This window comes from Petaurus breviceps, unplaced genomic scaffold, assembly GCF_028583685.1.
Source record: "Petaurus breviceps papuanus isolate PSGF00001 unplaced genomic scaffold, PetGlider_PUasm1.0 356, whole genome shotgun sequence".
NCBI classification, from domain to species: domain Eukaryota; kingdom Metazoa; phylum Chordata; class Mammalia; order Diprotodontia; family Petauridae; genus Petaurus; species Petaurus breviceps.
Window position 1 is genome coordinate 1,203,018 of NW_027186290.1, and position 14,210 is coordinate 1,217,227.

Genomic DNA, 14,210 nt, shown 5'->3' on the forward strand with positions numbered 1-14,210 from the left:
CTGACTGCATTCATAAGGTTTCTCTCCAGTGTGAATTCTCTGATGTAAGATAAGACTGTCTCTCCGTGTAAAAGCCTTTACACACTGATCACATTCATAACGTTTCTCTCCAGTATGAATTCTCCGATGTGTGCTAAGATGAGCCCCCTGTGTAAAAGATTTTCCACACAGATTACATTCATAAAGTTTCTCCCCAGTGTGCATTCTCTGATGTAGGGTAAGACTATCTCTCCGTGTAAAAGCCTTTCCACACTGATTACATTGATAACGTTTCTCTCCAGTGTGAATTCTCCTATGTGTGGAAAGATTGGCTCCCTGTGTAAAAGCCTTTCCACACTGATTACATTCATAAGGTTTCTCTCCAGTGTGGATTCTCTGATGCATATTAAGATTGGCACGTGTTGCAAAAGATTTTCCACACTGATTACATTCATAAAGTTTCTCCCCAGAGTGGACTCTTCCATGATCAACAAGACTGGACTTTTCTCTAAAAGCCTTTCCACACTGACTGCATTCATAAGATTTTTCTCCAGTGTGGATTCCCTGATGTACGGTAATATGACTGGACATCTTTCTAAAAGTTTTTCCACCCTGATTACATTCATATGTCTTCCCTCCAGTGTGGATTCTCTGATGTTCATTGAGATGAATCCTCTGTCTAAAACCCTTTCTGCAATAATTACATTCATAAGGTTTCTCTCCAGTGTGGACTCTTTGATGTACAGTAAGATTATACATCTTTGTAAAAGTTTTCCCACACTGATTACATTCAAAAGGTCTCTCTTTAGTGTGGATTCTGTGATGAACAGTAAGATTGGACATTGTTCTAAAAGTTTTTCCACACTGCTGACATTCATATGTTTTCCCTCCATGGTGGACTCTCTGATTTTCATTAAAATGAGTCCTCTGTGTAAAAGCCTTTCCACACCGATTATATTCGTAAGTTTTCCTTCCAGTGTGGATTCCCCAATAAGGAGCAGGGATTTCTTTCCTAGTGTAGTCACAGGGACCACCACCCATGAATCTTTGCTCCTGAGTTTCTTCCACAGAAAGGCTGAGCTCTGCAGGAGTCTCTGTCACTTCAAGTCTGAACCCTCCTTCTGAAAGAAACAAGCAATTAAACATATACACACAGACACATATCTAATTATATCCCTTTGCCTCCACTGGCAGAACATAAGCTCCTTTACATTCTCTTTCCCCAGGCAAAGAGAAAGGTCCTCAAACTTCAAAGGTCTCCAAATGGGCAGAACCAATTATTTCAAAATGCCATTCGCTCACATCCAAAGGATGATTTAATTTACAAAGAGCTTCCCCCATAGTGACATGGGATCCTCCCAACAAACCTGTGACAGAGGCAGAGTGTTCTTGTCCCATTCACAATACAGGCCATGTATAGCTCAGTGTGGTTGAGTGACTAGACCCTAAATCCCAAATCTGAGACATGAACTAAAACTAGTGACTTAGTGTGCTCTGTCCACAGTACAAGAAAGGTTGCTTCCACTCAATCTTTCCTCCTCACTTTCATTTTTTGGATTTTTAATCCTTCACAGATATTATTTCATTTGGGGCACACACACTAAATATTTAAATTATTTCAAGATCTCTCATATTTGTAAATATAATGTAATGTAGGTAGTAACCACTTGGAATCTTGGTGTGGTTTTTTTTTTTCCTGTTGCAGTATTTGAAGTCACATGAAGAATATCAGCACTGTTTTTTTGTATTTACCCAAAACATAAAAAGATTCATTCTGGCCTATTTAAATTTTTTCTGGAAAAAAAAATTTTTTTTGAATGGCAAGCAAGTTCAAGGGACTTGTGTAGGGTCACACAGATGGTAAGTGTCAAGTGTTTTTTACTGGATTTGAACTCAGATCCTCCTTATTCCAGGGCTAGCACTCTCTCAACTGCACCAGCTAGCTACCTCTTGGTTTATTAATTTATTTTGATAGTGATTACTTATTTCCTTTTTAAGAAAAGTTGCCTCTAAACACTTCTGCTCACTACAATAAAAATAAAATCCTTGTCACAAAGACTGGACATGTATAATCCATGTAAGACTGCTCACCATCTCATGGAAAGGAGAGGGGGAGGACGGAAGGAATTTGGAATTTTAAATTTAATCAAACGTTTAGGGCGGCTAGGTGGCACAGTGAGTAAAGCGCTGGCCCTGGAGTCAGGAGGACCTGAGTTCAGATCAGGCCTCAGACACTTAACACAAAAAAACTAGCCATGTAACTTTGGGCAAGTTACTTAACCCTAATTGTCCTCCAAAAAGGCAAAAAAAAATTTTTTTTAATTGTTTTAAAATCTAATAGGGGAAAATGAAACATTATATTAAAAAGAACAAAATCTGCATAAGAAACACACCTTGGAAAATACATGGCATTTCCCATGTCTGAAAATATGTGTCTCATACACGAATTTGGGTCTAACATCTTTTTGTAAGAAAATGAACAGCCTACTTCCCTTTGAATCCTCTTGAAGCTCTTTGCCATTAAGGGGTTCACAAACCCCTTGGAGGTTCTAGACAGTCATCCAAAGGATTTGAACTAAAAATTGGTCAATGGCACCTTAAGCAATTCATAATTCTCTCTCTTTCTTGTGCTCACTCACCTCTAAAAAGTCACCTTTGCTAGGTTCTAACCCTGGTGGAATTTGACCAGACCCAACATTGAAGATAACAGAGGTTTCTTTCCAGGGTCCTGGAGGGTCTCATATCATGAGACACCTTCAAGGCTCTAACACCCAGCTCCATAAACTGAGGTGTTTCTCACCTACATGAACCTGGTCAAAGATTCTCCATGAATGGAGGAGAGACTGAGCCACAGAGATCAGGAAAGGGACTGGGGTGATGGTTCATGCAAAGCTTGGCCTTGGATCATTTCCAAGTAAGGCAGCAGTCTTCACTCCTACTCATGTGCTGCTAGATCAGAGGGAGAAACCATGAAACCAGGTTGCCTGGGTCCACTAGATATTTTGGCTGCAGTCTCAGTTGGACCCTCACTGGGGCAAGGCAATGCTTTGACATCTCCCTGAATAACTCCCCATGCTATTCACCACAGAAGCTTTTCCAAATATTTTCATTCATCCTCCCTGGTGGCCTTTTCCCCCCACCCATCCACACCTTTTCCCTTAAGAGCTTGGACTTTTCATTCAAAAAAACTGGATATTTAACAAGAACTAGCTTATTCTCCTTATACCACACTAATCTGAAGGCTTCTTTTCCTTTTTTGCCTCAGTATCAGACAAAAAGGTCATCCTTTTCCTTGCTAATGGCAATCACTTTATACATACAAATAAACCAATTCCAACACCTGATCTACCTGGGTAAGCTCTTCCCCCAGTAATGGCATTTCCCCCCTAATTTTCACTCTCTCCCACACTAAAGACTCCTTTCTTATTGTCACACACACACACACACACACACACACACACACACACACAAAATTCCTATTCAAACACCCTCAATGAACCATGCATCCCCCCGAGATATTGTCCAACATCTTTACTCCTTTTCAGGGCAAAATGTCTAGAGGTGGCCATTTACAACTGGTGTCTCCAACTCCTTCCCTTTGCTTTCTTTGAATCTCTCTGCAGCCTGACTGTGTTCAGGTCCCAATCTCCTCACACCTGAGGTATTTCGGAGCCTGCTGGTTCTTCTGGCTGCCTCATCTCCCCCCAGTACAATCTATCCTCAGTCAAGTTGTCAAGTTCATCTTCCTAAAGCTCTTACCTGAGCACGTCACCACCCACTCAACAATCTACAATGCTTCCTCAACAAAAGGATCCAATATAAACCCTCCCCAGGGCTGCTAAAGCACTTTATCACCTCCCCCTCTTCTGCTCTTCCAGTCTTTGCTCACCCCATCTCCCCCCATACATGCTATAACCCAGTGGTGTGGGCCTCCTTTCTGTTCTGGGAACAGGACACTCCTCTTCCTGGCTCCCTGGGATTTTCTCACTCTCCCTCTTGCCTAGAATGCTTCTCCTGGCCTCCCTGAAGCCCCAGCTAGAGCCCCCCTCCCATGACAAGCCTTTCCCAGTCTTCCCCACTTTAGGGCCTTCCCTCTCTTGCCCAGTTCCTATTTAACCTGTTCATATGGGCTTTCTTACACTTACACACTTACATAGTGGGTGGCTATGAAATCCAGGAGAGCTGAGGATGTGCCTGGCATCTGTTTAGGAGCCCAGTACTTGGCAAAGGGCCTGACATGCTGTAAGATCTTAAAATATGTTTGTTGGTTTGAAGAAGGTCTAAGAAAACCTCACAGTGGAGAGCCATAACCCTTTTGGTAGTTTCAGGAGATTAATTTCTGCCAATTTCTTTCTTTCTTTTTTTTTTTTTTTTTGCTTTTTTGGAAGGCAATTGGGGCTAAGTGAATTGCCCAAGGTCACACAGCTAGTTTTTGTGTTAAGTGTCTGAAGCCGGATGGGAACCCAGGTCCTGCTGAGTCCAGGGCCAGTGCTCTATTCACCACACCAAGTAGCCGCCCCACATTCCGCCAGTTCCAAATAATAAATTCTTATAAGATGATAAATTTACCCTCAGAAGGGAGCTGAAAGGCCATGGAGTCTAACCCCCTCATTTAACATAAAGATAAATTGAGGTTCTGTTGTTCAGTGACTGGCCCAGGAAGCCACTGCTACTAAAAAGTCTGAAAAAGAATTCCAAGGCAGGCCTTCCTGCCCACAAATCTAGCACTTCCTTCATGACAACACATAGCAGCCTCTCACAATCACAGCTCTTATATACCTGCTTTCACCTCACTCACCTGGACAGAGGCTCCTCAGGCCTTCTTCCTCCAGGATCCAGGGTGCTTCCCTTTGTTCAAAATAAGAGATCACATCTTCTCTGGGACCTGGAAGCCCTGGGGGTGGGGAATCAGGGATGAGGAAGGAGAGAGACTTGTAGGGAAAGGGGTGAGGATACAGAGCTGCTCATTTGGAGATCACTCCATTCTGGTCACACGCAGGAGTCTGTACTGAGCCCTTAGTGCTTGTGATACAAAGACCCCAAAGCAGGACGTGTTGTGCAACCTGTTGTGAGGAACAGCCAAACTCTCTGCCCCCATCCTGTCATGCTCCATTCTGGCAGAGACTCCTAGACCCACAACTGGGTAAAAGGGTAACTGTGTCAGATCAGCCTCAAGCCCAAGGAACTGGGACCTTGATGTGTCACCCTGGCCCCCTGCCTGGCTCCTCACTCCCTGACCCCCATATAAACCCTGTGCACTGTTCATTCAGGGGGTGTTTGCCTCCTTGTGGGAGAGTCTCCCTTTTTGGTCCAAATGCTATTTCTCAGCCAGTCTGTGATTGCTAGCACCCACAGGGACATGCAAGCAAGGACCCCAGGGTCTTTCGCAGGAATCCTGAGGAAAAGTTCCCATAGCATTTATTTTAGGGAGTTCTGTGAAGAGGTGGGGGAGAAAATCATGGAACCACTTTGGAGTCAGAGAATTTGATACTGTGCACCTTCTTCATGAAAGGATGGACCCACTGCATGGTTTCCATTGTCCAGAAATCAGAGACAGCTGGTGGTGCAGTGGAGAGAGCCCTGGGCCTGGAGTCAGGAAGGCCTGGGTTTAAATACAGCCTCAGAGAGTTGGGAGCTCTGTGCCCCTGGACAAGTCACTTAACCTCTGCTTGCCTCAGTTTCTCAAGTGTAAAATGGGCATAATAATATCACCTAACCTGGAAGGTTATTATGGGGATGAAGTGACATAATATGGCAAAGAAAGACCTTGGTCCACTCCCTGGCAAATAGCAGGTGAATGTAAATGCTTGTTCACTTCCCTTCCTTACCCACCATCTGTGGGGGAAGTTTAGGGAAAGATGAAGGAGGATTAAGGACAAACCTGCTACACCGGCCACAAGTCAGAGCTATGAGCTACCAAAGTGTGTTTATTAAATAGAAGAATATTCCAAATATTAGGCCCATCCCAAGAGGAAGGGGTTGCAAGGAAAGGCTGCCTGAGCACTTCTCAGAGATTTGGCAGCAAAATCCACGTCCAGCAGAGGTTAGACCCAACAACCCCTGAGATTCTTCCGCACTGACTGGACCTGTGACCTGAGGCTGCCTAGAACTGTAAGAGACTGCCTCAGAGGCAACAAAGGAAAGCCTCAGCTTCCTATCACACAATGCAAAGACTTTCTATAGGAAAATCAGGGAGCAGGAGTCTGTCTATTGGACACAGGAGCCCAACTGTGTTGGGCATCAGACTCTTCTCTGATGACTGACAGATGTTCCAAAGCCTGTGTACCAGGGAATGAAGACATTCCCTTTGGCTGCAGACTCAAGAGTGAGCAGGGGAAGTGTCCTTACCCAGGGACAGCAGGTTCTGGGCATTCTCCAGCATGACCTCCTTGTACAGCTCCTTCTGAAGATGGTCCAAGAGCCCCCACTCCTCCTGGGTGAAGTCCACGGCCACGTCCTTGAATGTCACTGTCTCCTACATCATCAAAAGTCATAGAATGTAGAGCTGAAAGACACTTCAGAGTGAAATATTCCAATCCTCATCACTTTATGGGAGGAAATTTCAGAGTCACCTCTTGAAACCACAGTCAGTAAAAACCCAATGAACTTTTGAGAAAATCACTATTCAAGTTCAAATTTGAGAAAACATCATAAAATGTAAGAAAGTCTTATAAATTAAGGAGTGTGTCTCCCTGTGGAATCAGGGAGAAAGTGTGTGTTCTGTCCCCAAGGCAGGTTCATCTCTGGAGGAGAGAGAACGGGATGTGAAATTCCTTCCATATCAAAAATGATGTGATATAGTGTGAAGGAAAGTCTGTGAGAAGCTGGCAGGTACAGTGCATTCTGGGGGGAAAACAGACATTTAATATAATCACTGAAAAGAGAATGAAGATAAAGATCCTGCTTGCTTCCTGGGTGGATGAAATAAAGTCTTATCTACATGAAAACAGGATCTAGAAAGATCCTCATCAGAATGTGGCCAGCACTGAGTGGTGAGAGACAGTCCCCAGCAGAGCTTGTGTTCTCCTGGGTCCTCTTGGCAATACTGAATGCTGCTTTCAGTGCCCCTCAAGGGGCCTGATCTGTGGCAAGGTTGATGGAGCCTTCCCTTGCCCACAACAGGATCTGAGTCCTGCAGGCTCCTGATCTGGTTTTCAGCCTTCTTGTCAACAGTAAATCTAATGAACTTGGCCATATCAGCCAGGTGGCACACTTGGCAGGTCCTGTGTTAGACTGGGATTCCTGCCTGGTGATTATTGTGCATGTTTTAGGCAGGGACAGGAGTTGGGACTGAGCCCCTGCTCCCCTCCTGGGATCTGAGCCAGACCATCACTGGATACTGTACCTGCTTCTCTCTAGGTATTCCACTTAGAGCCTCCAGCTCCTGACTTCTAGGGCTGCCTTAAGGCCTAGGTCCTCACCTATACAACCCAGGTCTTGGTAGGAAGCCACCAAGATGTCAGTGGGCACCTGGTCTAAGGCACTGGGATCCCCAAGCCAGATTCCACCCTCTGCTCCTCCCACTCTCTCCCCCATTTGCCATCTATTGTCCAGCTCTGCTGATTTCACCTTCCCAACCTCTCTCAAACAGGATCACTTCTCCCCCACCCAATACTGTCCCACCCAGGTCCAAGCTCTCATCCCTTCATACAGAGGCCATTGCTACAGCCTGCTGGTGGGTCTCCCTGCCTCAGGCTTCTCCCCACTCCAACCTCTCCTCTATTCGGCCTTTAAAGAGAGTTTTCCCAAAAGGGACTCTGACCATGTCAGCAGCCTGGCCGTCCACTCAGCACCAGGACAAATACAAATACAAAAGTCATGCAAAGCCCTTTCTGACGTTTTCCCTGCCTACATGTTCTCCTCCATCTGGTGACCCCAGGCTCCTGGGTGTTCCCCAAACAAGACCCTCCACCCCTCTGCTCCACACACTCTCAGTGTCCCCCCCATTTCACTGGAGGGCCCCACTGTCACACTCTTCCTACAATCTTCCCTAATGCTGCTGTTCTTCTTCAGTCATGCCCGCCTCTTCATGATTTGGGGGTTTCCTTGGCAAAGACACTGGAGTGATTGGCCTTTACCTTCTGTAGCTCATTTCACAGAGAAAGAAACTGAGGCAGAGATGGTCATACAGCTTATAAGCTTCAGAGGCCTGATTTGAACCCAAGTTTCCTGACTCCAGGCCTGGCAGTCTATGCCCTGCACCACCCAGGGGCCCTGCTGGCTGCACTGACTTTCTTCTGTCCCACTTTCAGTCTCATCCATGGGAAGCCTTTCCCAACCCCTCTTATTTCTAGTGCTTTGTCACTTTTAATTAATTCCTATTTTATACCATTTCCCAGCAGCCTGTGAGGTCCTAGAGTAACTCTGTTGCCGCTTGTCCCTTTCTGTGTCCCAAGCACTTGATCGATGTTTATCCATCAATTATCTTAGTGCCAGATTTCTTCCTGGAGCTTTTCATCTTCCTCCTCTGCCAAGGGCTCTGGTCCAGGAGTCAGGAGGACTAATCTTGGGGAGCCCAAGGGCTCACATCAAGCCTCAGACACTAATAGCCATGTGATGCTGGGCAAATCCCTTCACATTTGGGAGAGTTTTCTCAACTTATGTAAACTGAGGATAATGTCTGTGGGCATGTCAGAGAGAGTGTGAACCAAGGCAGCAAACTCCTCTCCACAAACAGCTAAGAGATGTGGACAATGTAAAGACCAAATCCTGATGGGAAAACCAAAAAACCTGTGAGCCATCGGTCCAGGTTGACACGGGGCAAAGCGGAAGTCTGTGGACACTTGGAACAAGTCTAGAGAAGAAGACCCTGCCCAAGGAGCATTCCCACAATGAAATCCTGAGTAACTGGGAAAGAAGATTCAGACCCACATCAGGGAACTGTAACATGATGGCTGCCCCTGGTAGCTCTCTCCCCCTCTACCCAGGCCCAATTCTCATAACCAGGGTCAAGAGAATCTGTGCCAAGTAGTGGAATCCCTGGTTCCACAGGCCCTGGGGGATGAAGCAAGGAAGTGCAGAAGCCTGCAGAAGCAGAGTTGTGGTTCCTGGTACAACAGGCAGGGTCTGGCTTCCAAGGTCCAGCCCAGCCTGCAGTGGAATGATCAGGGCTGAAATCTCAAAATAAAGCGAAACTTACAACTCTCCCTGTCTGAGCCATTCAGCAGAGCCTAGTAGATGGCCAATAGGGAGAGAGCCTGGCAATAGTCCAGTCTTGTAGAGATTCAATCCCAGGTCACAAACTTGGACAGCTCAGAGCAGGAGGGCAGCAGTCTGATTCTGGTCTGGCTCAGGCCACTCTGGGAAGACCGAGAGCTCATAGGCCTCTTTCCTGCCCCTGAGATCCTAGAGTAAGACAACACTCAGGACCCCAAGGAAGCAGCCACAGGAGCAGCCCAGACATTCCTCTCTGGGTGCTGCGGAGGAAGCAGGCTGGAAGAATGAGCCATCAAAAGAAGAACAGCCTCACCATAATGAATGGTTATGATGGCAAAGGAACAGTCACAAACACAGAAGGGTGACTCATCTCTCCAAGCACTGCTTCTCAAAAACACAGCTTGGGCAGAAACACAACCAGAATGTCTGGAAGCATTGGAATGAGAGGTAAACGTGCTTCTAAGTGGAACGAGAGTGCTTGAGGGGAAAAGAAATGGAACAGAAATGAGAGGTGAGGAAGAATCAAGGAAGTAAGAGATTGGTACAAGGGAGACAAAACCTTGGCCAAGCAACAACCTCTCTGAAACTGTGATAGTAATGGCAATTAAAGATTCCCCTGTATTGGCTTGGTTTTTCAAATTGATTGTGTTAAAACCCAGAGCTTGTTAATCCCACCTGTGGGATGGACTTGTTGATGTGAAAAGAGAGTCCTGAACTGGGAGGAGCTGGTGATGTAGATTTGGAGAGACAAGAGAGAGGCAGAAGAACTTTTTTGGAAGCAGCACCTCGTGGAGGCAGAGAGAGAGACTGAGAGAATTGCTGGGAGCCACTTTGAATTGCCCTGGACTTTTGAGACCTGCCCCCTGAGCTACCAAGGACTGAGGAGACAAGGCTTAGCAAGGCGACAAGATACATTGCCAGTCCCTTCATTAATTCACCCTCTGTCTGTAGAACAGTCCTAGAACCCCTGAAAACATTAGCAAAACCCTCTCCCAGGATTTCTGTAAACATACAACAAGAAAATCCTTCTTCAGGGCTTCTGAACCAACAGAAAGGTTCTCAGACCCCTGCAACAACAGCACTGTCCTTCACCAGTGGACAGTATTCACTCTCTGTATTCATTCTGTCTGCAGGACAGTCTCAGAGCTTCTTAACCAAAAGCCAGGTTCCAGGACTTCTTCAACAACAGGACTGTCTTTCACCAGTGGACAAATCTGGCAAAACAACATCAAAACAGACAGACAAAGTACCAGCAAAACAGCCATGTCTCCTCAGTCCTTGGCAGCTCCGGGGGCAGGTCTCAAAAGTCCAGGGCAATTCAAAGTGGCTCCCAGCAATTCTCTCAGTCTCTCTCTCTGCCTCCACGAGGTGCTGCTTCCAAAAAAGTTCTTCTGCCTCTCTCTTGTCTCTCTAAATCTACGTCACCAGCTCCTCCCAGTTCAGGACTCTCTTTTCACATCAACAAGTCCATCCCACAGGTGGGATTAACAAGCTCTGGGTTTTAACACAATCAATTTGAAAAACCAAGCCAATACAGGGGAATCTTTAATTGCCATTACTATCACAGAAACTTGGAACACAAAAAACAGAAGCCACAAGGCAAAAATAAATATTCAAACAAATTCCAAAGAGTTTTTAAATAAAAAGAAGAAAATGGCAGTTATCTCATATTAAAAAAAACTCACATAGAAAAGAGAAGGGAAAACAGAAATAACATTAAAGTATGTGAATGCCATGAAAAGGAGAATCCTTGTGAGATTTCAAGAAATCTTAAAACTGCCCAGATGTCTTACAACCAGAGCAGAACATCAAAATGAACCACAGATCATTTCCTGAAAGAAATCTGAGTGAAAAGTCTCAGGAACACCATTGCCAAAAAGACAGAGCTAACAACCGAGAAAACAAATGAGAAAAAATACAGTAACCAGTCACAAAAAAAAGCTCAAGTGCCAAGGATCCACAGGATCACACAAAATTTAGCAATAACCATCATTTAAAGGGCACAGAGCTTGGAAGAGGACAAGCTAGAAGGTAAAGGATACGGTCTTATAACCAAGAGTAACAGGTTACTCAACAAAACTGAGGATAATGATATGGAGGGAAATGACCCTTAAGGAAAAGACTTCCAAGCATTCTTAATGAAAAGGCCATAACTGCAGAGAGCTCTTGAAGTTCAAAGACAACTGAAGAGAAACATCAGAAAGGAAGAAGGATGAACTAGCCTAAGGGAATAAAAAAAAAGGTAAACTGCTTGTATTAAAATGTGTGCAGGTTGGGATGGTGTAATAGGAATATAAATTTTAAAGATCTTCCCTGCCCCTAGGCTAAAGTGCACCTGGAGCCTGGGGAGGGAGGCTTGTTTTTCAGTAGATACTTTTTGATTGGCCAGTGGGTCAATAAGGTTGTTACATTCTCTGAGCCAGGAGAAGGCTATATAAGCCCTGATGTGAGGCTTTGTTTTGGGACTCACTTTGAGAAGTGTTCTGTGGTTTGATATGGATTCTGGGAAGCCGTTGTCCTGAGCCCCCTGGCTTTGAAAAAACCCAAATGTTGACTGGGTATGGATGTAATGGTTGGACAGTTTGAAATCTGTCTACTTGATCTGTTTCTGTCTTGATAATTCTGCCTGTATACTTTGAAGTTCGAGGTGCTGACCTTTTTCTCCTGAACTAGGTAAAGGATATATGTCTGACTGATTAAAGTAAGCTTGTTAACCCATTTTGAGTTGCTTTCCTTTATCAAAGCAGATCCAAGAACCTGTATGGGCAGCCACCCTGAAGACGCTTGGGGTGCTTGCTGCACAGATGGCGAGGTGGTGCAGTGAGTAAGAGCGCTGGGCCCCGCGTCGAGAGACCCGGGATTGGTTCTGGCCTCAGATGCTTGGCACCCACACAAAATATCTAGACGTGTAACCTTGAGCAAGTTACTTAACCCCAATTGCTTAAAAAAATATGTGGGGAGGTGACACGTGTCCTCTGCGATCTTTCTCAGGGCTCATAGAGGGAATCAAATCAGAGAAGACCCAGGAGGGAGAAGGAAAGAGAGGAAGAGGAACGCACTGAGGTGGGGGGATGGAAAAGAAGGTAGGAAACAGTATCTCACACAAGGACGGACATGAGCAGACATCTATACAAACAAGGAGGAGGGAGTGGGAGGGAACATCTGATGCCTGAACCTTAGTCCTCTGGTCAAAGGAAGGAAGGGCACAGACAACACAAAGTTATGTATAGAAACACATTCTGCTCACCAGTGAAAAGGAAAGAAAGGAAAAGAGAGGGGGGATAGAAGGAGGATAAATTATGGCAGGGATCAGGCCTAAACAAAAGAAATTCATTTTTTATGATTTTTATCATTCTTTTTGAGGTTGCAAAGAAAGAGAATCTGAGGGATTATTCCTAAATGGGGCATGGATGAATAACTTTAACAAATGTAAAGGGATACTACTGCATTGACCTTGAGTTAGCATAGGGTCCAACCCAGACTCCAGAGGGCCAAGGATGAAGAAACATGCTGCCTGCAGTGGAGAGGGGAAGGACTCAGGGAGAGAAGGAGAAATGTTTTGGGCACAGCACAGGGATTTTATTTTTTTGGACAGACTCCACATTGTGTATAATGGGTTTTGTTTTTCTTGTATTCTCAGAGTGGGGGAGGGAGTAGGTGGGAGGAGGATCAGGTGGACCATGACTGATACAAAGGTCTGTATTCATACACATGTGTTATACACACACTGGAAGTCTGATGAACGAAATGACCAATCCTTCCTGAGGAGCCATGAGGACATGGTGTTTACCTCTAGAGAGGGGTGACAAGAGGGCTGATTCACATAGTTTTCCTCAGCTATAACCACTGAGACTTTTATTTTAGCTTGACTTAAAAATCTTCCAATGAGGGCTGGTTTTTCCTCTTTTCTCGTTGCTGGGGGAGAGATGGGATGTGGCTGAAAGGGAAGGAAGAGATGGCCCATTTCTGAAGTAAAAAAAGTTTACATTAAAAATGAGGTAAGGGCAGTTAGGTGATTCAGTTAATAGAGCCTGAGAGTCAGGAGGACCTAAGTTCAAATCAGGCCTCAGGCACTTGAGACTTACTATGTGACCTTGGGCAAGTCACTTAACTTAATTGTCTTGCCTTCCTTCTCCAAAAAAAAAAAAGGAGGAAAAAAACTGTTTTCCCCAAAATATTCCTAAGTACATGAGTAAAAATAAGATGGGGATAAATATGCCTCCCTTCCAGGGCTGGCTGTGAGGCTCCAGTGAGATATTGCTTAGTAGGTGGTTAATCACAAATGCTGGTTTGCTTCCTTCAGCCAGTCTTGAAGTCAGACTGACTGTGCACCTGAAGGCCATCAAAGGCAGGACCCTCCCCATGTGGGAAGGGCCACCATCGCCTGGAGTTCTGTCCTTCCCCTGTCACACAGTTAGAACACTTGGGTTTTTTTTCCACCTCAAAGGTGACAAGGGCGTCCCATGAACCCCACTTACATAGTGGGCAAAGGCGCCCCGTGCCTCCCTTCAGTCAGTATTCTCAGGGTCTCTGGACAAATTAGTGTGGTTGCCTGGCAACCAAAAGCCCTAGAAGTCTCCCCATGTGAAATCAGGGTCCTTCAGACGTGACAGATTCCCCAGGTGGCTCCTGGCCAAACCTTGCCCTTGTGACCAGATGAGCTCCTACATGGAGGGGAGGGAGCCTTGTCTACTCCAGCTGTCCTTAGTGAATGTCCTCTTTATGGGACACCTAAATAAAGCTCCTTTTTCTTGTTGCATGACCTGGGACTGTCTGACTTTTCCTCATCATCTAAACTGAGTATTGCCCTGGGTCACTTCCATCCATTCCTCCCTTCCCAGGTCAACCCAGGACCTGCTCCAGCCTATGAGAGACTCAGATGTCCCAAGAAGCTGTCTGAGGTAACAACACGCTGACCTGACTCTGTCAAACCTCCCTTTTCCCCTAGTTGCTCTCATGGTCTCTGCCAGAGCAAGCATTCAGCACAGGGCAGACCAAATTATCCCACCAGGAAGCCAATCTGCACAGTAACAGGGTATGAGGGGAAGCCAGTCCTGGGGCCCAGGACCAACAGA

General features: G+C 45.6%; 3 protein-coding genes across 3 annotated transcripts in view; 2 read left to right on the forward strand and 1 right to left on the reverse strand.

Annotated features, from left to right (window-relative positions):
* The window catches only part of LOC138168284 (zinc finger protein 420-like), a 771,269-nt gene that overhangs the window by 556,368 nt on the left and 200,691 nt on the right, over positions 1 to 14,210 (forward strand). The gene's annotated exons all lie outside the window — the stretch shown is intronic.
* The window catches only part of LOC138168287 (zinc finger protein ZFP2-like), a 273,297-nt gene that overhangs the window by 155,451 nt on the left and 103,636 nt on the right, over positions 1 to 14,210 (forward strand). The gene's annotated exons all lie outside the window — the stretch shown is intronic.
* LOC138168295 (zinc finger protein 585A-like) overlaps positions 1 to 14,210 on the reverse strand; it is a 93,274-nt gene that overhangs the window by 76,392 nt on the left and 2,672 nt on the right.